The sequence below is a fragment of the Dipodomys merriami genome, unplaced genomic scaffold (assembly GCF_024711535.1).
Source record: "Dipodomys merriami isolate MVZ:Mamm:240054 unplaced genomic scaffold, mDipMer1.0.p SCAF_21, whole genome shotgun sequence".
Classification (NCBI taxonomy): Eukaryota; Metazoa; Chordata; class Mammalia; order Rodentia; family Heteromyidae; genus Dipodomys; species Dipodomys merriami.
In genome coordinates, this window is record NW_027203493.1 from 12,316,756 (window position 1) to 12,342,984 (window position 26,229).

The 26,229-nt window shown below is 36.8% G+C and overlaps 1 protein-coding gene and 1 non-coding gene across 6 annotated transcripts in view; one reads left to right on the forward strand and one right to left on the reverse strand.

Annotated features, from left to right (window-relative positions):
• Lrrc4c (leucine rich repeat containing 4C) overlaps nucleotides 1-26,229 on the forward strand; it is a 1,099,028-nt gene that overhangs the window by 707,620 nt on the left and 365,179 nt on the right. The window lies entirely within an intron of this gene.
• On the reverse strand, nucleotides 11,021-11,151 carry LOC138834265 (small nucleolar RNA SNORA51). The gene has a single exon (XR_011374035.1). It is a non-coding gene; the product is annotated as a small nucleolar RNA SNORA51 (small nucleolar RNA).

The following is a 26,229-nucleotide window of genomic DNA, read 5'->3' on the forward strand; positions in this document are numbered from 1 at the left end:
TTTTTCTTGCTTTGCAAAATTACTCGTTTTTTCCTGAAATAACGTTTCCACATGGGCCATCTGCTCAGACACAGAAAGCACAGGTCATTCTGACATTAGAGAACACTGTTAGCTCCTAGAGCATGTTGACTACTCTTCATTTTTACTACTCTGAAGGCTTGTGTGATGATATTTCATGGTAGCTAACCACTACTTTCCTTTGTAATTCAACAGCACACCCTCTGTGGCTTCCTGAACTTCAAAGTTGTTGACAATTTGTCCTCAGACTGAGTGAATGTCAACAGTAGGCAACCTTTGTTGAGCTCATAATTGCTATGTAAAAGGATGAGGATGTGTATACATTATTATGTTCTATGCACCTAATAGCTTTAGGAGTTCACAACTTAGTAAGGCAAGTGCCATCCAGCTACAGAGCCAAAGGGAAAGAATGAGGATTGTGACTATAGAGGGTTACTCCCAAATTCATGCTGTTCATTTCTATACTGTCATTTCTAAATGACAGAAAAGCTACAAGGACAAAGACAACACTGATGTTTTAAAAGAGTAGGATTATAGTATAATTGTAAGCAGATATGTATACTACATATTATATATATTGTATATATGTATATAATCTCAAGCCATAAGACTAATAAACTCTAGGGAGAAATATGGCACCATCATGATAATTTTGATAGTCATAATAATGAAGATGGTAGCAACACGAGCAAAAACAAATAATTTTGGACCTCTCATGTATATACGGTATGGTCACGAAGATTCATTCATAGTGACTCACTTTTTCAACCATGCTGAGCAGTCTCCATTTGACAAATTGAGACTTTCCAAAGCACTTTCTCCATAACTTACATCCTCAGTGAATGAATCGTGATTTTCACCTCATTTAAGTTCATAATCCATACTTCTATGTTATCAGTGCACATGTTTCCAAGTGCTATGAAGTTCCATGACACCTCTGTGTTATGCGGTTTGCTGTGCAGGTACATGCTCGCTTACTGATAGAATATTTTGGAAGCATGTGTCATCATTACCCCTCTTGTGTTGTGGAGCGAACAGTCTCTCAGAGGTAGGAACCATATATCCATAGACACACAACTGAAGACACGCAAGCCAGATGCACTCAGGACCCTTGGCTCTTGCCCCCATTCTTCTTCCCATCCGGAAGTTACTAAAAGCTGCCACGATTATGTTTGTAATATCCTATACCCTGCCCCAAATAATTATGGCTGATTAAAATTGAGATAGCTTTTCTGACTGTGCTTCTCAATAGAAGGAGTATGAGCCCTTTCCTTTGCATGTAAGAAAGCCACAGCAAGAAAACCAAAGAAAACTACCTTCTTCAAGCCAAGGCTAGAGAGCTGGACCGAGAGTGAGCAGGCCAACTGTGAGTTAAACTTTGAGTTCTGTTTTCCCAGGTGGTCAGTCAGAGACCAGATAAAGGAAGAAGGGCTCTCAGGAAAATAGTTGAATTTATTTATTTTGCTGAATTTATTTATTTTATTTGTATTTGTCTTTCTGTTATACAAACTTCATGAACTACTTAAGTATTTCTGGTACTTAGGAAATGAAGGTCTTAAATCCTTAAATGCAGAACATGTATATTACTTCTATTAGATATATAAGCTTCCGTACAATCTTCTGTCCTAGAAAATAATTAGAAAAAGGCACTCTAAAGCAAACGTCTTTGTCTTAAGCAATGAAATAGCCATAATTTAGATGCAAATTTCTCTTTTGGTCTCTGGTTTTCTAATATTTGAAAATAGTTCTGAAGCCATATCAGACAACTCTTTAAATTGAGTGGCCCCAGAACCAATTTCTATCATCTTTGCTCATTTTTGCTCAACTCTTTCATATTTGTAGCCCTTTTCTCCTAGTAGATCTCAAATCACATTGCAATTAAGGTATAACAGTAAAATCTTCTCTTGTTTTGCCACTTATACAACTCATACATCCCTTGTATGTCCTGTCTTTGAATTAGACACTCCTAATCCCTCACTGTGCCTAACTTGGTCTTAGATCTGACTTTCTTTTCATCTTTACCTGTAATTATTGTAAAATTCATCTTCTACCTCGAGGCTCTACTCTTACATGATTGGCCTTGGTTCAAGGGCAATATATGATCCACAGACCCAATTTCAAGTTCAAAGAAAGGAAGAATTTTCTCTTAGAAGTAAAATGTACTTTGAATTTAGCCAGAATCTGCCATAGCCACCACCATTCCCTTTCATTTTATATCTGACCCATTTCACTCATATTTCCTACCTGTATGACCTTTGTAGAGGGTGTTTTTTTTGTATTATTCCATTTAACACAGTGTGAAAATTAAAGCATACAGGTTAAGTGCTTAAAATGAAAGCCAGAAAAGTATAGTAGATATTGCTATGTATTGCTAGCTACTACAATAGACTACATAAATTCTAAAACTGCTACCGCTTTCAGCTTCTTTACCTCAAACGTACAATAACAGGCTCTGAGGTGGTTGGAAAATGAAGTCATAAAATTTATACGAGAAAGTTAACATGACACATGTACTAGTCATAATTGATGTCTCATAAATACAAGGGGATCACTACTGTAACCACACAAACTCAAGTCAATCTCGTAATTCCTATCTCAACATCCTCTCTTATCAAATCAAAGATAAATCATGTTATTTCAGACCCTTTATGACCTAAATTTGAGTGTTATAATTTTTTATTTACAACCCTCTCCTCTACCACATTTTCAAGTCAAATTGAAATACACTACATATAATCTCATTAAGATGATCCAGCTGCTAAAATGACCCCACTTCATTGATCCAACTCCTGATCTCAGCAGAAGGTTGAAATGCAAGTTCCATTAAGTTTGCTTTCTACCTGACAATAATAGAAAAGCATTCTGATTTCTTTAGTCTAAAAGACTGGAGGAAGAAGGGAAGAGAAAGGGAAAGAGAGAACTTACATGACACAAAAGAGTGAGAAAAGTTGGGCACCTCTGGCTTATACTCTAACTACTCAGAAGATCTGAGGATAATCATTCAAAGTCAACTTGGGCAAGAAAGTTCATGAGACTGTTATCTCCAATTAGCCACCAAATAACCGGAATTGGAGCTATGGTTCAAGTCACAGAGTTTCTAGCCTTGAACAAAATAGCTCCAGGGATAACAGTCAGGTTCTGAGTTTAAGCTCCAGAACTAGGGTGCACAGGTACATGTATACACACACACACACACACACACACACACACACACACACACACACACACACACACACACACACACACACAGAGCAAGTGAGAGAGAACTGGAACTAAGATCTAAATGGTTGTTGAGATTTTGTACTTACTAAAGCTTTCCTTATTTCATGTCTGCTTGATTCTCTTATATATGTTCTTTCTCTGTGAGTTAGTTCAATTGAGAATGATATTTTATCTGCCTGTCCCAGTTTTCTATGACAGTCCCTTTTCCTTTTGGGATGGACTCAAATCTCTCTGCAATAATTCCAAATTATTAGAATCTGGATTCTACTTGACCACTATATGTTCATAACGGAGGACGTTATGCCTAGTTTTGGATAAGGATGTATGGAATGTCTCTGTACATTATAATTCCTTTAAATCATGTGGTGTGTGTGTGTGTGTGTGTGTGTGTGTGTGTGTGTGTGTGTGTGTGTGTGTGTATGTATGTGCACGCGCTGGTCCTAGCACTTGAACTCAGAGCCTGGGCTCTGCATTTTGAGCTTTTTTTAGCTCAAGGCTAGCACTCCACTACTTGAACCACAGCTCCATTTCCAGATGTTTGTTGGTTAACTGGAGATAAATCTCTTCAACTTTCCTGACCAGACTGACTTCAAACCACATACCTCATATCTCAGCCTCTTGAGTAGCTCAGATTATAAACATGAGCCACTGGCATCTGGCTTCCTTTTGATTTTGGTGAAAGTAAAATTTCTATAACTCAAAAGTGAGTAAATTGCAACAATGAGACTCACAAGACACTATGTTGGAAATGAATTCTACAACTTCTGGGGGGGGGAGGAGGGGAGGAGGAAGTGGGGGAAAGTTCAGGGATAGTAGGAGCAAAACCAAGGACAGGGTAACAATGCTTGACAAGATACTCATTACCTTAAGCAGAAATATATTCATTACCTTACTCATGTAACCATAACCCCTCTGTACAGCATCTTAACAATAAAACAAAATTTAAAAAAAAAGAAAAGAAGGCACCCAACCACGGGGAAGGGCAGATGGCACTGAAAATTGGCTGGCTGCTGGGCTGATTGAACATAATGTACATTTTAAACAGGCAGCCTCATTTACACACTAGCATTGACCAACCCATTTTATGGATGGAGCCACTGACCTACTGGAAGTTTGATTGGCTTGTACAGGGTTTCTCAGCACAAGTATTTGGGTCAAAAGTCAAACAGAACCACCTCCTAACTCCCCCTCCGCTGCCCCCAGACCTGCACTTATGATCCTGTGTGTACCTTTCATAAAGTTTTCTTCCAGTTTTCACAAGTCAGAGGCTTTTATTTTCTGTAAATTTCATCCATCCTCCTCTGCTTTTCCTCTCTCATATGCTACTACTTGCTCAGGTAGTCATTATTTGTGATAGGGCCTTATTTGCTGCTGAATCTTTTTCAGTGCCTACATAGGTCTTTTGGTATGGGTTTTAAAGTCTGCCCGCAAGTTCAGAAGACTCATGAGGGCATCGATTAGTAAACATTCTTACCTAATAACAATAATAGTATACTTATGAGGTCCTTCTGAGTACAGATCCCAATGATTTGAATCCAAGATCTCATTCATTAACTCCTTTTAGTTTATTTGGGCATTTCCTATTATAGCCAGTTATTTCTGATGAGAAAACCTGGGCTTTGCAAGTAATATCTATTTTTTAATTGTTTTAATTTTTTTACTTTTTTATTGTCAAGGTACTGATGCATACTAAGTAAGGTAATAAGTCCATTTCTTGTCCAACTAATTAGTCCTTCTCTTAAAAATCATAATATTAAATATTGAAAGCAAAAGGTTAGTTTAGGGTTGTGGCTCTGATGTTAAAGTGTTTCCGACTGTGACATTCTGAGTTCAAAACCCAGTATTACCGCCCCCCCCAACAAAAAAAAAGGAAAAGAAAGAAACCAATTGATAGTTTCAAAATATCAAAACAGACATGTATGGGATCTTTAAATTTGAAATTGAAATGTATTTTGATTTGAAAACTTTATTGTAGCAACTAAGAACAATCTGTACTTAGATATCTAAATAACCAGATCCCACAAACAATAGCATCATTTTCTTTAATGAAGCTTTGGAAGATGATCAACATGGACAAAAATATGAAGAAATTCATGCTTAGATTCATTCTCCACTCTGTAAATGATGTGTTGTTTTTACCTTCAATAAATTCAATCTCGTATTTTCCAAACCATTGGTTTTCTTTTACACTGTGAATTGCACAGAAACTCTGACTTTCATTTTCTATCTGCTCATTCAACAATTATTTGTTCTGCTGGGGAATGTCTGATTTCAATTATCTCTTCCTGTATCTCTGGACAGCCATCGGTATTGCTGACCTTTCTCTTTTCCTTAAATCAATTCTCTTTCTTAACTTCTTAGACCTGCTCAACTCCTAGCATTAATTCTACTCTCTAACACTCTTTTTCTACCTTTCTGACTTGTTCTTCTAGCTCTGATCATTTGCTGTTGGGGTTTCTCAGGGCTCTCCATAACACTCAAATCAAGTAATAGGTATTTCCCTCACCTGTAAATGTTTCCTGTGTCCATTTGTCTTTTGTTTGTTTTGAGGTAAGAACTTAATATTGAATCTACCCTGGAAATAAAATATAATTGTCTAATCAAACCTGGATAGGGACTATGTTATAAAACTATATCTCTAGGGCTGGGAAGGTGGCTCAGTGGTAGAGCGCTTGCCTTGCAGGCATGAGGCCCTGGGTTCGATTCCTCAGCACCACATAAGCGGGGGAAAAAAAGCCGGAAGTGGTGCTACGGCTCAAGTGGTAGCGCGCTAGCCTTGAGCTGAAGAGCTGAGGGACAGCGCCCAGGCCCAGAGTTCAGGCCCCACGACCAGACCAAAAAAAAAGAATAAAAATATATCTCTAGACCTAACTTATTTTGCATAGTTGAAACTTTACGCCAATTGAACAAAACATTTCTTCCTCTTCTCCCTGCCTTGTGAATTCACCTTTTCATTCTCTGCTTCCTCTGTTTAACTACTTTAGACACCTAATGTAAAAGGAATTATTCAGTGTTTGTCTTTCTTTTACTGGCTTTAAATATTTTTAATGGTCCATTTTATTCAAGGAAGTAGTGCATGGAGAAATTTAAGCAAGATCTTTCTTCCCTTCAGGGAGAGAGTTTTGTTAAGAAGAGACTCAAAGTCTACTCTACAACAGTAGTCATGGACCAGTCAGGCCTATTGTATCCAGCAGTTCATTACTGTACCTTACATAGCCAAATCAGGGAAGTATTACTTTGACTAATTATTCTCCACAGGGCAGGAAATATTGTCTTTTCCTGAAGATCATACACAAATTTCTGCAAATAGCTTACAGATGCATTTCACTGATAAAATTATCCTCTCCTTTCTACAGTTGTTGGGAATGTAGGGATATCTTCTTTCTTAAGGTTATCAAATACATCAAATACATGTTAAACATGTAATATCAAATACATGTTAAACATTTTTTTTTTACTATTTCTCGTTTAGTATATATTTGGGTTGTTTCCATAACTAATTGTATATAGTGCTGCAATTACTATATAAGTACTAATATCTCTTCAAGGTTCTTCTTTGAACTTATTTGTGCATATTTCCAGATTCAGGATATCTATTTATCCATTAGTGAAACACTAAGACTGGAATAACTAAAATCCATCTCCTTTTCTCCTCTCATATCGAACCTATCAGGAAATATTGATTTAACCTACTAAATTTCTGCATTTTGAGTACTAAAATGATTTCTCTCAGTCATTGGCATATGATTATAACACTCTTCATTGAAACCATCTGACAATTTTTTTAATTTTTTATTGTGAATATACGGTACAGAGGGGTTACAATTACATGGGCAAGGTAATGAGCACATTTCTTATCAAGCATTGCTGCCTCCTCCTTTGTTTCCCCTTCCCATCCCTTCCCATCTACTGTTAGAATAAAAATAACTCTCCTTGCCATGGTTCTTAAGACAAAACTGACTAATGCTTCTTCCATTTCACCCTATTTCTTTCTATAATTTTTGACATCTGTCAGTTAAGTTCCTTGGGTTGGGGTTCCTTTATGACTGCTTTTGTCTTCTTTATGATTATCTGAGTACTTGTACTTCCCTTGATTTTCTAAGATCAATTTATCAGTCTTAAACAAAATGGCTGAAATTGTGGTCTGGGTTTGGTTGGCACTATTAAACCATTTGGAAAGAATACAAAGTTCTTCAATACAAGAACAAAACAATTTCTTCTTCAATTGAGCTTTATTTTAGCTTTAATTTTACAGTGGAGGTTTTTATAATCTTCCACTGGATTTGTTTCTATGTAATAATTTAAAATATTACTTAAAAATATAATTGTGAGGTGAAATCTTAATTTTATCTGTGGCAATAGTAGTACGTGGTACATGGGATTTTCTATCATTTCCTTAATTTTCCTGCTTCCATTAGTATTGCCTTTCTTGGTGTTTCCATTTTATGCAATTCTTTTTTCTTTCATCCCCTATTTTATACAACTAATTCTTATTCTTTGTATATTAGTTTAATTCCATATCTTAATCATATCATTCTCCACCAACTTATTTAGATATATTCTGCCTAGCTAACCTTTCACAGCATTAACTAACCTTTTTCTCTATTGTCACAATTAAACAGTTTTGTTTTGATAAATTGTTCCAGGCCTATACAAGAGTTCTATAAGTGGCACTACATATTTTCTTTTCCTACTTCTACCTGAAGAGTTTAACAAAGCATCTGTTCTACAGAAGAGTCCAAAAAATTTAGTTTAGTGAATAAATGAGCCTCACCCTTGATAACATGTACTACACAGTTCTTGAAGATTTACAAGTGAACAAAACAATTCAGTCCTCAATTTCTTTCCATTTCAGAAACATCCCTCACAACCTCTTTTTTTTGGTCAAAACCCCAATATCATCAAAGTCTCGACAAATAGCTCTCAACATTTTTCTTCTCTAAATGTAAGATACCTAATCTATTAATAGGTTTATTATCTCCTAAAGCATGATTATATCAGTAATTATCTGTGTGAGGAATTTCACTCCATATGTGTAAGTAGAGGAGGTATGTTTATGCATTAATAAATAGGCAACTCTTGGCTTATGATTTCTATTTAATAACACTGAATAAGAAGAGTAAAATAAACATTATTTAACATAGCTTTCCATTAATGGTAGGAATCTTCCCTCAGATTACTTAGAATACAATCATAAAGACTCCACCTAAAGATTTGAAATGATAGAACTTATTTTCTTAGACTCACCCAAAGCATATGACAATGATTGATATGGAATTAATGAAGAAGTGAAGGAAATAGCAACAGTTAAGTGAACCTGAGATAATGTGGCAAGAGTAGGAAAAACCCTTACATTGCGGTTACTTGTGATGGCTGTTGAAAGTGATAATTAATCACACCTCTTTTTACATCAGGATTCTGAATCAAGCAAGAAATAAGGAGTCTGATAAGGTTCAAAATTTCAAGTCCATTGCCATTAAAGCTAGGCCAGAAAGCTTATTTTATTGGTAATGAAAACCAAAATATTTTGTTACATCTCCTTAGACCCAGGAATATCAATAAGCCATGATTTCTCCACTTGAAAGACACTGGTTGCATGAACAAAATGGACACATGAGAATACAAATTTAAGTCATTATTTCTGACCAAACATTAATGGGTGTTTGGTCCTTATAGTCCATTAATCAGATCAATCAGACCTATTCCAAAGAGGAAAAATAAGTAGAAGAAAAAAAAAAGGGCACCCAAATGTCTCGATGTGAATGCTTTCGTCTGTGAGTGAAGCAGATATTTCTTTATGGAAACCCAGGTATAGATTTCACATCTTCACATATCTGTTAAGAAATAATGACATCAAATTGGAAAATATTTGTAAAATGTGTATTTCATAAGACATTTATATCTAGAATTTATAGATTTTTCTCAACACAAAGAAAACATCTAAAACATGAAAACCTGATTCACAAGTCATCAAAGGACTTGAAGAGATATTTCTCAAATATTATATGCAAAGAACAAACAAGAACTGGCAAAAAAGGTCAGTACCACTTGTTATTAAGAAAATCAAAATAAAAACTAGAGTGAAATACTTTACATCCATTAAGATGGCTATTATAAAAATGTAAGGAAAGAAAACAAGAATTTTATGAAGATGTGAAGAAAACAATGTATTACTGACAAGAATAGGAATAAAAATTTTAGCACCATGGAAAACCATATATAGTGTTCAAGAATTAAGCATGAAATTAACACAAAACTCTGCAATTTCATTTCTGGATATAAATGCTTCAGAGGTTAAGAAGACTGCTATTTGATACCTCTTCTGGCAGAAAAGCTTGTAAGACTCTCATCTTAACCAATAAAAATTATGCATCTTTTCCCCTAGCTACAATGGAAGCCCAACATAGTTGTATTGTATCTAGAAATAAACCTGGGCAGGAAGCAAAGATCTGCCAAAAAAAATGGTTTGGAGTTGTGGCTCCCAAGCTCAAGACCTTTAGTTCCACCCCAGTAACACCAAAAGAAAAATAGAGAAAGAGAGAGGAAGGATGGGAGGAAGAGAGAGAAGAAGGGAAGGATGCAGGAAGGAAAGAAGGAAAAGGAAAAAAAGAAAGCAAAAAAGCAAGCAAGCAAGCAAGAAAGAAAGGAATGAAGGAAAAGAAGAAAGAAAGAAAAGAAAAAACAAAAAATGACAAAGAAAGAAAACCAAAGGAAGAAACGAAAGAAAAGAGAAAGAATGAAAGTTTTTGAAGATCAAAAATGTTTAAAACATTCACAGAATGCAAAAGATAAAAGCAAGCTAAGTGTATTTGGCATATATGTTGGGACATTATTCAATCTCTAAAAGAAAAAGAATTGGACACACACAAAACTGGATAAACTGTGATGAGGTTATGTGATGAGGTTATGCTAGGGGACATAAACCATTCATTCTCCTTAGAGGACATCGCAACAAGACCCAAATCCACATAGAGAAAATAAAGTGGTAGTTTCCAGTATCTAAGGCAGAGGGAATTGGAGGTTCATGTTTAAGGAGAAAAAAGTTTTAGATCAAATGTAAAAAGTATATGGTTATTTGTAGTGGAAGTAGTTGCTAAGAAAATGAATACAGTTAGTGCCAAGGAACTGTGTTTCAAAAGTTACAATGTAAATGTTGTTACCTTTATTTCCCCACAATAAAAGTAAAAGAGAGTGCCCTATTACCTCCTTAATTAAAAGTAATCAAGAGTTTTTTAAATAGTAGACTACAGACAAGTTATAATTACTATTAAATTAGATTTCTATGAATTTTAAATTAAATACTTTATGAATATATATCCCAGCAACATTCAGATAAGTAACAAGTTTTTTATAACATAGATGAGTGACCAAAATAATATCAGATGAAGCAAGAATATTGTTGAAGAGGACTGTGTGAGTCCATGATGCACAACTGTAGTCCTGACTGCTTTTCACTCTAACAACAAATATCTATTGAGCATCTTGTGTGTTAAGAACTATGCCAGAGGTGGCTATACAGTAATGAATAAAGTGGGCATAAAATAGATAGCCTGCAGTTTCCATAATGTGAGGAGGGCAGTCACAAACAGCATCACAGATATATAAATTAGTTTTTTCAAATTGTAATGACAGATCTATTGGTAATATATTCAGAGGAAAGCTAAATACCTAGAAAGGCAAATGTTACAAAGTAGTCTGTCAAGGAACCAGATGGTCTCTGAAAGATAGATCTGTTTCATCATTCATTTACTTGCTTGCTTGCTTATTTTTTTTTCTTTTCCCTTGTCTCCCCATTCACAATACAGACTAGGCACAGGCCTGGGCTGAGGTATATATGGGGTAGGTTTACTCTGCCTCCTCTTTCTATATAGTCAGTGTAAGAACACAGCCTGTGGTAAGCACCCGGAGGTCTTCGCTTGCTTATTTTTACATTGTTTTTGATATAGGATCTCTCAGATTTTCCTAGGGCAGACTTCCAACTCATGATCTACATGTCATTATATATCTGAGTAGCTGAGCTGTCAGACATAAGCAATCATGCCCAGTAAGATGTAGTTTTAAGCTTAAATCCGAGGAGGAGGAGGAGGAGGAGGAAGAGGAGGAGGAGGAAGAGGAGGGGGAGAGGGGGGGGGAGGGGGGAGGGGAGGAGGGGGGAGGGGGGGAGGAGGAGGAGGAGGGGGAGGAGGAGGAGGAGGACGAGGAGGAGGGGCAGTGGCAAGGGATGGGGAAGAAGAAAGAAGAGGAAGAGAAAGAGGAAAAAGAGGAAGAGGAGGGGGTGGAAGAGGAGAAGGAAGGAGGAAGGAGTGGAAAAAGCAGCAGCCTTGATGCATAAATGTTAAGTGATATAAGACTCAGTGAGAAACAGTTTTAAATGGTCAGAACAAAGAACCATATGATACCTAAGTGGCTAGTAAGAAGCAATGAATGGGGATTGGAAGAGTCTAAGGAAGTGAACAGAGCAACAGGCAGGAGGAACAATTTCCATTAGAACATTTTGCATGATTAGAAGCCACTAAGCATTTGCCAATAGAATGCAACTGCAGTGTGGCAGCTTCTGAGAGCATAGGTCATATGTATAGACCAAGAACCTTAAGTCTAAGCAGGAACTGTTTATTCTGGTTGTGCTTTCATCGTGCTGTTCATCATCTGCTTTTCTTGCTGACATTATCAGGAGTTCCTACAGAAGCATGGAAGGCAACACTGTTAGAGAAATGCTATGTGTCAGCATGTTCCATCATCTTTTCCTCTATGCCCCACAGCCATCCATAGAATTTATTTTTCTGTGAAAATATTTCAAATGAAATATTCTCTTGAGAAGTCTGTTCATTTCAATAAATCACAGGGCTATGAAAGTTTGGTGAAATACAAAGCACCCAGTAAAATATGATAACTATCAATTTATCAGAAATATTGAAACAGATATAATTCAGGAGGAAAACAAAGTTGGTTGTCTGCAGTGTTTTCTTTCCACTGCAAACAGATGAGTTGAGGTCACGTCACAAAGTAAAATAATAAGATAATACAGAAATATACTTTGCCTTTTCAAGGTCAAAGAGTTGGTAAAAACCTAATGCATTATCCCAACACACTATCTTAGGCATTTCTACACTTTGAAAATATCTTTACATGTCTGAACACTATCATCTCACTTAATCTTTATATTAACTCAGGAATAGAAAGTTAGGTATATTTTTGCAGGTAAGCATACCAAGGTTGAAGAATTATAGGCTTTTTAAAAGTATTGGTTAAGTATTACTTTGAGCCTGGCACCAGTGGCTCATACTTCTGGAAGCTGAGGTCTGAGGATCAGAGTTTGAAGACAGCCTGGACAGGTAAGTCCATAAGACTCTTATTTTCCAATAAACTACTCAGACAACGCTGGAAGTGGTGCTGTGGCTCAAGTGGTAGAGCACTTCCCTTGACCAGAAAGAAGCTCAGGGACAGTGCCAAGACCCTGAGTTCAAGGTCCAGGAAAAACAAATAAAAAATATTGCTTTGACTTTTTGTGTAACATTTTTGCAACATTCTAGAATTTCTCCTATTGTTATCTATTGTAAATGATGGCTTTCATATTTTATATAGATATATAATATTTATACAATATATAATATTTTATAATATAATTATTCTATATTATAAAAAGGTTTCTAAAAACTTCTAGAATTTCTCCTATTGTTATCTATTGTAAATGATGGCTTTTATATTTTATATAGATATATAATATTTCTAAAATATATAATATTCTATAATTATTCTATATTATAAGAAGATTTCTAAAAACTTCGGGCAAATGTACTTGTCTGTGACTGATTAATATTTTTCATAAAGAACTTCATGAAACAAATTAGGAGCTACATTAGCATTCTGCTCAATTAGATTCTCTGTAGCCCAAGATTGCTTATTCAATCTTTAAAAGAAAGTGTGTATCACAAAGGTGAAGCAGTCACTCACAACAAGTATTACGAAACAATACCATTTATGTAACCCCTGACCACAAAATAGTGATGCACTGTTTGGAAAAAGTCATTTGCTGGGTATAAAATAATACGCTAATCCAGTTGGATTCACCAACTTATCAATTTATCAATTAATTAATATCCACTTTTAAAATCTATTTGTCTGCTGATCATTAACAATTAGTCCAATGCAAATTTTTCCTTACAATTATTCAACTTAAGAAAAGGCAACACTTGCCAGGTGCTGGGGGTGCACACCTGTAATCCTAGCCACTTAGTAGGCTGAGATCTAAGAATCATTGTTTGAACCCAGCCCAGGTAGGAGGGTTTGTGTGACTCTTATCCCCCATTAACCTCAAAAAGCTGAAAGTAGAATTGTGGCTCAAGTGGTAGCCTTGATTAGCTTGCCTTGATTTAAAAAGCTCAGGGACAGCACCCAAGCCCAAAACTCAATCCCCAGACTGGCAAAAAACTAAAAGGCAACATTTTCAATTTTTCTATGAATCACTGAATTTTTTTCTCTTTATTTTATATATGGATTTTGTTTTGAACTTCAAATGCTTGTACAGGACATTAAAATAACATGTCTGTCTAACTGTCCCAGTGCTTTATTCTTTATATAAAATTGAATTCTATATTAAAAACATTTCACCACCCTATTCTCTGAGTTTCTATCACTATAACTTCTCACTTGGTCGACTTTCATATTTTCTATTTTCTTTACTTCTCTGAATCACCCACCTGACTTTTTTCATGACATATGTAAAGTAGTTGCTTCTCTTTCCAATACAAACTCAATTTTCTTTCTCTTTTCTTTCTTTCTTTTTCTTCTTTCTTTCTTTCTTTCTTTTTCTTCCTTCCTTCCTTCCTTTTTCTTCTTTCTTCCTTTTTCTTCCTTTTTCTTTCTTTTTTCTTTCTCTCTCTTCTCTCTTTCTCCTCTTTCTCCTCTCTCTCTCTCTCTCTCTCTCTCTCTCTCTCTCTCTCTCTCTCTCTCTCTCTCTCTCTCTCTCTCTCTCTCTCTCTCTCTCTCTCTCTCAGATAACAAGGCTACTATCCTTGGGCTTGGGCATTTTTGCTGAAGGCTAATGTTCTATCACTTGAGCCATAGCTCCACTTCTGGCTTTCCTTTATCTTCTCTTTTTTTTAGGTGGCTAATTGGAGATGCTCAGGATGGCTTTGAACTGGATCATCAGCTCTCAGCCTCTCGAGTATCTAGGATTACAATTATGAGCCACTGGCACCCAGCTTTCAAAGCATTCTTTACCTTACTCATTAATCTCAAGTCATTTCCATCTCTGGTATGTTTTTACTTGTATAATATTATTCTCTTCCATCTGGGTTTTCTCTTACATCCATGATATCCATGGCTTGCCTTTGTGAAACCTTCAAGGATTTATACACTTGAATCTTGTCAGAAGATGCCTTTCTTTCCTTCTCCAACTAAACAGTCCCCCTTCTATCACCCTTTCAATATTTACCATAGAGAGAAAGATGTCCCATTCATGTACCTATTTATTTATTTTTCTTTACTGGACTATACATGTTTATGAGGCATATGTATCCTTAAAATACATAGGTCAGCATTTATCTCATGAAATCAATATGTATTTTATGAACTAACAAACAAATGAATGAAGTGAATACAATGAATCAGGTTATGAATAAGCCTGAATAGCAACTGTCCCCAGCATTATGATGTTCAAAAGATCAGAATGCCCTAAATTTAACCAGAAATGTCATTCTTATCACTTGCTCTTCATTAAGAGTATTAAAAGCTCAAGATGGGTGTTGTTGGCTCATACCTATAAACCTAGCTACCCAGAAGGCTGAGATCTAAGGATCACAGTTCAAAGCCAGCCTGGGCAGGGAAGTCTGTGACAGTCTTATCTCCATAAACCACCAGAAAATTGGAAGTGAAGTTGTGATTTAAGTGGTAAAGCCCTAGATTTGATTGGAAAAACTAAGGGACAGCACCGAGGCCTTGAATTCAAGCTCCAAGACTGGCACACCCATAAAAAAGTAATCATGTTACATGAAATACGTCAGTAGGTTTAAACTATCATATTATGCATCTTTTATAAATAGCTAAAAATGCCAAGCTGAGGCAGACATTGTCCTGCTTACAGTTATGTATTTAATTAAGTTTGCTAAAGAGTTCTTAAAGAAGAGACTGTATAGTATAGTTGGGAACTGATTTGATTGGAAATTAGCTGAACTAAAGCCCCTTTCTGAACTCTGAATGATGACCTTGGATAGATTTTGGTCATAGAACTGAAGGAAACTGTAAGAATTTCCTAACCTATAAAAGGAAACTAATTATTCTTACACTGTGATTATTAAACATGCTTATTAAAATAATAACATGACAATTTGGCACCACAGTGATAGCATCCAACATCATTAATATCATTACACAAGAAACTACTTTAGTGTTAGAAACAGTACTAGGATAATGGTAACTAGCAGAATTTTTCTTTATAAGGTAAACTTACCCCCCCCTTTTATTATTCATTCTGAAGGTCAGGGACCTGAGCTGAATGAAGTTTCTGTTTTGTGTGGACAATAAGTAAAATTAATTTTAATACCTTGAGCAGAACTGCATAACTTTAACATTGCACTTAATCATCTAATCACATTATTTAAATACCATTCATAGTAAAGGTTCTCTCTTGGCTTCAGTAACTCATAAGGTGTGATGGAGTCCCTCAAAATGTGGCTAGCACAATTTAGGAGGGAAAAGATGGCTGTTTTCCAATTACTAGTGGAAATTGCTGTATTTGAAAATACTATATAAAGTATTGGTTATTTCATTCCTGAAAGACACACATGGTATGTTGTTTTCTGTGCTTTAGGCTCTTAAGCTTGAGTGTAAGTATACACACATAAACTTTTAAAAGCCAATAGAATTCTACTTCTACTATGAAAAGATTGGCTTATTCCATGAATTTAAATATTATTCAAGCAATTAGGTACATTAGCACAATACTTGAGATAAAAACATATAACAGGACTACATGAGTAACAGAATTTCAAAACTGAGCTAACAAGTTCTCATGGTAAATGTTGACAGTGTAATTACCATTCACCTTGTGGAACGGAAAGTAATAATTTCCTGACTATGCATTTTAAATATTTTAATAATTCCCTCGTAGTTTCTACCAATCCTACCAGTAAGCCAAAGTCCTCTGAGAGTCTCCTTCTGGCAACCATATATAAGAACAGCTGTTCATTCCTGCTAAAAGGAAAATGTGCTCAGTATTGCAAAATGTCTCTTCTATTCTTTATATAGGGAATAAGAAGAAAGGGAGACATAGTTCATACTTATATTGTATTTAAATTTCATACAACAGTTTGTTTTACCATTGGAATACTTAGGTACAAAACTGAAAGTATATAGATATGATCAGAATGTTATTTTATAATATAAAATAATAGTAATACGAACATGGAGTAAATGCAAGGTATTACCAACTCCATACAAAATAAAATTATGTCCATTTCATGGTTAATAGGCATTCAGGAGGTCATTTGTGTTAGCAAGTGTGGATGTCTAAGTTTGTGTGTGTGTCCAGTAAGGAGAGAGGAAGTATGGAGATTCATAAAACTATCCCCTTATAGGAAGAAATAAATCAGTTCAATATTTTTAAATTGTGAGTTCTTTCTCTGTATCCTTAAAAATTACAAATAACATTTCTGACTTGTGTGTGTGTATGTGTGTGTGTGTGTGTGTGTGTGTGTGTGTGTGTGTGAGAGAGAGAGAGAGAGAGAGAGAGAGAGAGAGAGAGAGAGAGAGAGAGAGAGAGAGAGAGAGAGAGAGAGAGAGAGAGAGAGAGAGAGAGAGAGAGAGATGTGACCAGTACCTTGGGCTATAATTTGACTTTTTTTCCTCACAGTGCTCTACCACTTTAACCATTCTTTCAGCCTTTCATTTTTGCTGATTAATTGGAGATAAGACAAAAGAGACTCTCTCTTCTTCAGATGGCTTTGAATTGAGATCATCAGATCTCTGCCTTCTGAGTACCTAGGATTACAGAGATGAGTCATCCTCACTCAGCAACTTTCTCCTTCCTTCCTTCCTTCCTTCCTTCCTTCCTTCCTTCCTTCCTTCCTTCCTTCCTTCCTTTCTCTTTCTTTTTTTTCTTTCTTTCATTTGTCATTGGGCTTGAACTCAGGGCCTGGGAGCTGTCCTTGAGCTATTTTTGCTCAAGGCTAGTGTTCTAGTTTTTTGAGTCACTTCACCATTTCCGGTTTCCTAATGGTTCATTGGAGCTAAGAGTCTCATGACTCCAGTACTAAGGGCTCATGTCTGTAATTCTAGCTACTCAGGAGGCTAAAATCTGAGGATTGCAGTTCATAGCCAGCTCTAGCAGAAAAGTCCATGACAGAAAGAGAAGAGACTTCAGAGCACACAAGAGAAATTAGTATCATTTATGAAAAGAAGAAAGCATGTGGAAGAAAAGTCCTAGTGAAGAACAAAAGAATTAGTGTTTTGAATTTATTGGGTGTCAATAATTTTGCTAATGTTATTATCAGTTAGTTCCATGCCAGATAACCTATTAAGTTCTTTGTATGGCTGTTGTCAAGTCATGCTCATAAAAAACATTATAAAGTAATAGGTTTATGCATATTTTACAAACAAGATAAAAATTGATGCTTCAACATAGCAAAGAATTTGCTGAAGGCCATACATTGAATAAATGGCAGAACTGGGAATTGAGCCAAGATTTATTTAGCTTCAAAATTGTATTTCTTAATCACTAGGGTCTACTGTACTGGGCTATGACTTTGCACACATCATCTCACTGGCTTATTACAACACCTTAGGTCTGTACTCATAGCCTTTCTATTCTATTATTAAATAAAAATACTGAAGCTTGGAAAATTTATGAAATGATTTATGTATACCCAGCAGAATGAGGATTTGAAGTTAGATCTGTGTCATGCTTCACATCAAGCAATACTTTAGTTTGGAAGTATAGATAAGTTGAGAGTACTTTTTTATATTTTTATTGTGAAAATACTGTTCAGAGAGGTTACAGTTACATGAGGAAGGTAATGAGTTCATTTCTTATCAAGCATTGTCGCCTCCTCCTTTGTTTTTCCCCTACCATCCCCTTACTCCCACTTCCACAACTACACTCCCCTATCTCCCCCAATCCCCCACCCCCCACCTAAATTGGAAAGTTTGTTGTTTAACACTGTCTTATACATCTCATTGTTACAATGGGTCAACCTGTATCCCTATTTAAAGATTCAGTTTTTTCCCTTCCCCTCCCCAAATTATACTGACATCAAATACAGTGAAAACGGGGGTAATACAGGGGTAATACAGGAGGACCATACAAAGCAACAAAAAAAAATCACATGGTACCTTATCAATAAGTTAGAAACAATAGCAAGAAAGAACAAAACCACTTGTGTCCCTATCTTGGGTTTTGTTTCACTTATCATCTTATCTGGTCATATGTACATGACTAGTATATGTCTGGGACTAGACATATACTAGTTATTGCAAATAAGGGAAACCATAAGAAACTTAGAAAGCAGTATGGAGGTTCCTCAAAAGACTCCACGTAGAGCTCCCCTAGGACCCAGCAATCCACATTTGGGCATTTACCCAAAGGATCACAAACAAGACCATACTAAAGCTACCAGCACAACTTTGTTCATTGCAGCATTATTTACCATAGCTAAGATATGGAACCAACCCAGATGCCCCTCAAAAATGAATGGATCAAGAAAATGTGGTGTATATATACAATGGAATTCCTCCATCAGAATGACATTGCTCCATTTGTTAGAAAGTGGAAAGACTTGAAAAAAATTATATTAAGTGACAAAGAAACAAAGTTGATAGTATTATTAAGGCTTGAGTTTCAATTCTAATAAATAAATAAATAAAACCTCAGCCGAACACTGGTGGCTCACTCCTGTAATCCTAGCTACTCGGGCAGCTGAGATCTGAGGATCACAGTTCAAACATCCGGGCCAGGAAACTCCGTGAGAAGTGGCGCTGTGGCTCAAGCTGTAGAGTGATCGCCTTGAACTGAAGAGCTGAAGGACAGTGCCCAAACCCAGAGTTCACGCCTCAGGACCAACCAAAAAATAAATAAATACACAAGACCTCACTGTCTTATTGATGATTGGAAGAGGACTCATAGTAAAGGTAAGGTCTTTTGAAAAGGACTATACATGCAGACAAAGATAAGTTAGTCAGGACCTTGTTTTCTGTGCCTTTTTGGATAATTTTTCCTGTGTTTAGTTAGCTTCGATCATCTTTTCCTTTGAGTTGTTTTGGATCCAGAACCTCTTTTATTTGGGTGATACAAATAAATGAGAGTCACAAAATTGATTAGAAAAAAAAGTGAAAGCAATTCTGGGAGGGCCAGTAATTTTAAAATATAAGAGACAGAAGAATAGCTCATGTCCCCCTTGGAAGAGGTGAGGTAAACTCCTCCAATGCACTCATCATGCTAACACAACCTCGCTCCCCCCTCCCCCCTCCCCTGCCTCTGGCAACCAGAGAGATCCTCGCCAACTCCAAGTTCTATCCTAGCACTTTTCTTCTTGGCAGAGATTTAACTCTCTTCCCATGGCTTCAAAAGATGTCAAAGCTGAGCTGCTATCTCCTTCACTCTAGCCCCAATATAGCCTCTCTGGCCTTTTCTGAATTTAATGCTTATTATAAATAATATTTGTACTTTATTTGGCCTTTTGCTGTATTGCTTCTCCTAGTCTTGTACATTTAAAAAAATCACTTGTTGCTAAATAGCTGACAGGGTTCTTTACATTTTATTCAGAAATTAATAGAAGGAGCTCTACTAGTCCTGGAATTGTCTGGGCCCTTCAGTGCCAAAGGCTTACGGGCTAGCTTGACAAACTCAATGGATTAAGGCTTCAAACCCTGAAAACTGTGACTCTGTCCTTTGGAGCCTGGGCTTGCATGATTCTAGGTGTTCAGGTTTCAGCTCATTGCTCTGGGCTTTGTCAGTGGCCCAGCACTCGTGCTAATGTAATACTTGGGTTTCAGCAGTAGCTTGCCACAGCAACAGTCAACGCCAGCTAGACTCACAACTTCTAAGGCTTGTGTACTGGAACCCACAAAACTGTAGTGGCTGGTGTCATCGCTTTGGAGCTTTGAGGATCAGAACCCTTGGCCTTAGTGTTATAGGTCTTGAACCCAGAGTTTTGGATTCCTCACTCCTTAAAGCTTAGCAACTCCCTGGAAATTTTCCAACAAACAGACTCCACAGTCACTCACCTTGGACTCTTCACAGCCTTTTCTGTACTTCCACCATCCTTGGCCATTTCTGCCCACTTTGCTTTCTGCCATCTCTGCCTACCTTCTGCCTCTACTTCCAGTGTTACATGTTATGCTGAGCTCTCTTTGTTACCTGCTCGGCCGGCACTACCTATAATAAAATGAAAAGGAGGTGAACAAGAAGACAGTCTAGGAGGAGCCTTTTGTTAGAAGTAATGTTGTAGTAGTGGGTGTCAGCACAGGAGGTATCCCCCTGGCTGGCTTACCATGTTAGCAAAATCACCTCAAAGGAGGGTCTAGTAGGTAACTTTTAGAAGCAAAATTAAGGGTTTTTGTAGCAAAGGGTTTTGCACTAATTCATTGATGGCTGTGATAGTAGAGAGGCCCCGTATAATGTTTTAGAAACAGTCATCAAGTACTTTCTGGATCTGGAGCTGTTTAGCAGCCAGCAGCTGTGTTTGCAGTGTGGCTTCCTCAAGTCATCACTGGAACATTCAAAGCAGCCTGCTTCGCATTGGGGTAGTTCAGCCAGCAGCTTGGCTGCTAGCCCTCTGCTGAATGTAGCTGGGTGTCTAGAAGGGGCCTACCTACAGTCAGTTAGGGGGTCAAGTTTTCTGGGACTCCAATGTCTGATCTCAATTAAAGGGAAAAAATAAACATTAAAAGGGATGCTTACAGAAAAGGCTTATTGTCAACAATGTTTTGCTAGGATTTAACAGTGCTTTAACAATGCTTAGCAGTCATTGCTCCCACAGTATTTCTCAATGCAGCCAAGTTCCCATAAAAGACTTGGCTATTTCTTTTATGGCCAGAGAAGTTGAGCGTTTCTTCATGTGTCTATTGGCCATTCTTATTTCCTCTTCAGAGAAGTCTCTCTTTAAGTCTTTAGCCCACTTGTTGATGGGGCGGTTGTTGCTTTGAGGATTTGTTTTTGGAGGTTTTAATTTTTTTGAGTTCTAAGTATATTTTAGATATGAGGACCTTGTCTGTTCTATAGCTAATAAAGATTTTCTCCCAGTCTGCAGATTTAACAACATTGAGATTCCACCTCACCACAGTTAGAATGGCTATAATCAAAAAATCTAATAATGTCAGATATTAGATGGGATGTGGCAAAAAGGGAACCCTACTGCACTGTTGGTGGGAGTGTAAACTTGTCCAACCACTTTGGAAAGCTGTATGGAGTTTCCACAAAAGACTCTACATAGAGCTCCCCTATGACCCAGCAATCCCACTTTTGGGCATTTACCCAAATGATCACAAACAAGGCCATACTAAAGCCACCAGCACAACTATGTTTACTGCAGCATTATTCACCATAGCTAATAAATGGAATCAACACCATGCCCCACAGTAGATGAGTGGATCAAGAAAATGTGATATATATATATATATATATAGATAGATATAGATATAGATATAGATAGATATAGATATCTACCTATATAGACACACACACATAGATAGATAGATAGATAGATAGATAGATAGATAGATAGATAGATAGATAGATAGATAGATAGATAGATAGATAGATATAAAATGGAGTTCTATGCTTCCATCAGAAAAAATGGCACCACCCCATTTGTTAGGAAATGGAAAGATTTGGAAAAAATAGTATTAAGTGAAGTAACCCAGTCTCAAAGAAATTTAGGTCCCATGGTTTCCCTTATTTGCAATAATTAGTAGACAAATAGGACAAACTTATCAGATGAGCTGAAAAGCTCAAAAGCCATGTACATATGACCATATAAGATGATGCTAAGTGAAATGACCCCCAAGATATGGACACAAGAGGTCTGTCTTTATAGTTATTGTTTTACATGTACTATGCGATTTGCTTTTTGTTTCCTTTGTATGTTCTTTCCCCCTATGGCAAATCCCCTGTTGTCACTGTACTTGATTTTGGTACCCTGCATCTTGTATATACATTTGTCTAATCTGGGGAGGGAAAGGGGAATAACAAACTGCTGAAACAAGGACACAGGATGACCCATTGCAACAAGGACACCCACAGGACAGTATATTGGAAATGAACTTTACAAGTTGGGGGGAGGTGAGATGGGGCAGGGAGGAGTGTGGGAGATGGGGAAGGGAAGGGGTAGTGGGACAACAACGAGGGAAGGGGTAACGATGATTGACAAGTAATGTGCTCACTTCCTTACTCTTGTAACTGTAACCCCTTTGTATGGCATCTTTACCATAAAATAAAAATTTTTAAAAAGCGTTGGGTAATGTCATGACTCACATGTCTCTGATCAGTTCTAGCTTACCTTCTGAAGGAAATCTTTCCTGACCTTCTTAATTCACAAAATGGAATTCTTATTTGTAGTGAAATGTTTCTTGATTAAATGCTCCATTGTATTTTTTCCCACCAGTTCATTAGTTGTAGTGCATCTGGGCTGTTTGTATAGTGTGGCTATTATAAATAGTGCTGTAACAAACATAGGTGTGCAACTGCCTCTATTTTATTAATGAGATCACGTTCCTTCAGATAAATGCCCCAAAGAGGTATTTCTGGAATTTTATATCTCTATTTTTAGTTGGTTTTTGTGTGTGTGTGTGAGGATCATCCATATTGATTTCCATAGTGGTAGCACTAGTTTACAAGAGTAAAATCGGGTTCTTTTTTCCTCACATCATAGTCAGCACTTGATATCATTTCTGTTCTTGATAACAGCTATTCTAACTACAGTGATATATAATTAAAAAGTTATTTTTATTTGCATTTCCTTTATGGCCAGAGATGTTGAGCATAGTTGCCTTTTGGCAACTATGTCATTTTTAGACAAGTAGATGGATCTGCAGTTCTGTACATCATCATATTCAAGGAAGTAAGCCAGGCTCCTATGTGGATGCTAAACCTAAAAGATTAACATACAAACAAACACATGCAGGATTGTATGTATGTGTGGAAAATGCTTGAGATAATTGGGGGGTGGAAGAAAAGAGAATGTTAGAGTGTATACAATAACAGAATACTTGGCACCTGTGATTGAGGATGGCAAAGTATAACTCACTGGAAACTTGAATCACAGGACTCAGGGGTTTGGAAAATTGAAAGTAGGCAAGGGGACCAATCTGACTAAGCTACAGAATATATATGTATGAGATATCCAGAGGCAATCAGAAAGAATGACATTGCCCCATTTGTTAAGAGATGGAAAGACTTAGAAAATATTATATTAAGTGAAGTAAGCCAGACCCAAAGAAACTAGTATATGTGTAGGACAAGCAGAAAAGGCCAAAAACTATGTACATAAGCCCATATAAGATGACATTAAGTGAAATGAACCCGAAGATAGGAACACAAATATCTTTTTTCTTTCTTGCTATTGTGTCTAACATATTTATAATGTACCATGTGATTTTTTTGTTTCATTGTATGTTCCTTTCCCATGGTTTAACCCATGTTTTCACTGTATTTGATGTCAATGCCCTACATCTTGTATACATACTTCTCTAATTCTGGGAGGGGAAGGGAAAAAAAAAACAAGATGCTTAATTAAGGGTACAGGTTGACCCATTGTAACAATGAGATGTACAAAACACTATGTTGAAAATGAACTTTACAACTTCAGCGGGGGTTGGGGGGCAGTTAGGGAGGTGGGAGGGAAGGGATGGTAGGGGGAAACAAAGGAGGAGGCACCAATGCTAAACAGGAAATGTACTTATTACCTTGCTCATGTAACTGTAATCCCTCTGTACAGCATTTTTACAATAAAAAGGTTTTTAAAAAAAGAAATACCCAGAAGGCCCTCTTTGAAAAAAAATGGCATGTTCTTTATAAAAAAATAGTACATATTATGAAACCAATGCTGGAATTAATCTTTAAGATGGTTCAGTAGCTTTTACTTTTGTCCTTTTGGGAAACCCAGAAATACTAGGTTAGGAGGCTATGCAAAATTCATGATCCATATAGAGAGAAAAGGCTCTGATAATACCTGAGAAAGAGAAAGATCCAGATTTCCTAGTGTCTCAGCGAAGACTTTAGGTCCTTATGTGTCATTGGTTTATACCTACGTCAAATGCTCATGAGTCCTGAGAAAGATCAGCCCAGCCAACCACAGGACTGCAGGACTGTGAGATAGGTGTCACAGATTTTGTTTTCCACTGCTATGTGACATTGCTAACTTTTCATCATTAGATAAGTGCACCAGGAAACCCATAATGAAAAAAATTGTAGAAGTCAGAGCTGGGACTGTGGCTTAGTGGTAGAGTGCTTGCCTTGTATGCATGAGGCCCTGGGTTCGATTCCTCAGCACCACATAAACAGAAAAAGCTGGAAGTGGTGCTGTGGCACAAACATTAGAGTGCTAGCCTTGAGCTGAAGAACTGAGGGACAGTGCCCAGGCCCAGAGTTCAGGGCTCACGACCAACAAAAAAAAAATTGTAGAAGTCAAAGAAAATAGAAAATGTAGTTTGGTCAACATTGGAATTTCATCACCCAAGATGTTGGGAATGATGTGGGTTGTATGCACATGGATTTCATACTCATCCAAACTCTTGTGCTTATCTCACGTTAGCATATGCTAAAGAATGGGGGGAAAAAGGTCTGTCTCTAGAGTCTTCCTATATGGTCAATTTGAAGACATATATCACAAAGTAATTCATGCCTCTGTAGCCTATGCATATCATAATGATAAGTTGAATATGCAATACCGACTACTTCTTATTGAATATGCTACTTTAACATACAATATCAACATTTTGCAGTTTCCTTTCATTTTAGTTAGAGGTTTTTAATATAGCCCAGGCTGTGAATTCCCAGTCCTTCTGCTTGAACCTCCAGGGTGCTAGAATTATAGGCAGATGCCACCCTATCCAAGACATTTTACTGTTTTGATGTAAAAATTACTAAGAGCAGGATCTCATTTCAAAATACATTGCCCTCCTCTGATATTGAGGGAACGTCACACATGCTCACAAACAAGTTCTCAGGAACACACCTTCTCCATCTTGAATCATCTGACTTTCCATCATTTTCCTCCACTTTCTATTCTCTTAGCAGTCTCAGTTACAAAAAGTGAATGAGGTATGACAAGTGGTGCACACCAGTAATACCAACAGAGACAGGATCATTGTAGGTTTAAGGTCAGCCTGAAAGAAACAGGGCTGAGAATGTAGTTTATTGGTAAAGTACTTGTCTGGCATGAGTAATACCCACGTTCAATCTCAGCACTAAAAAAGAAAATGCCCATGAGATACTAAGTAAGCATTATGTTCACTTCATGATTGGATTCATGAGCAGCAATGTGTGAAAGAGTCCCTTCTTTACAGAGCTATCTAGATGTACCGAGAGGACACTAGTTTGTTTCTATTTTAGTTCCTTGATTAGAGACCAGCTATGCTGTCTATGAATAATCTTTCTCAGTCTGTGGCTCTACTCTTTGTGCTATTGATTTCATTTTCCAGGCCAGCCTTCCCTCTATATAAAATGTACTCTAGGTTTGTACCTGATCGTTTTTATAGTTTACTCACCAACCATGGTATTGAGTACCTATGCTTCTTTTCTTTGTATACTATTTCTGTCACATTAGGTGTAAATGGATATAACTTCTCTAAAACCTCTGTAGGTGTATCAAATTCTAACTCTCTGTATTAAACAGAGTGCATTTTGTATCTTGTGTGTAGTTTGTTGCTGTGGTAAAATACACTTAAATGTCTTTGAATCATTACAATTTAAGGGGTAATGCCTAAAAAGCACATGCTAAGATATTGATAAGACTCAATAGAGTATTTTACCCCTCCACCAGGATTCTTGTCTTTGCC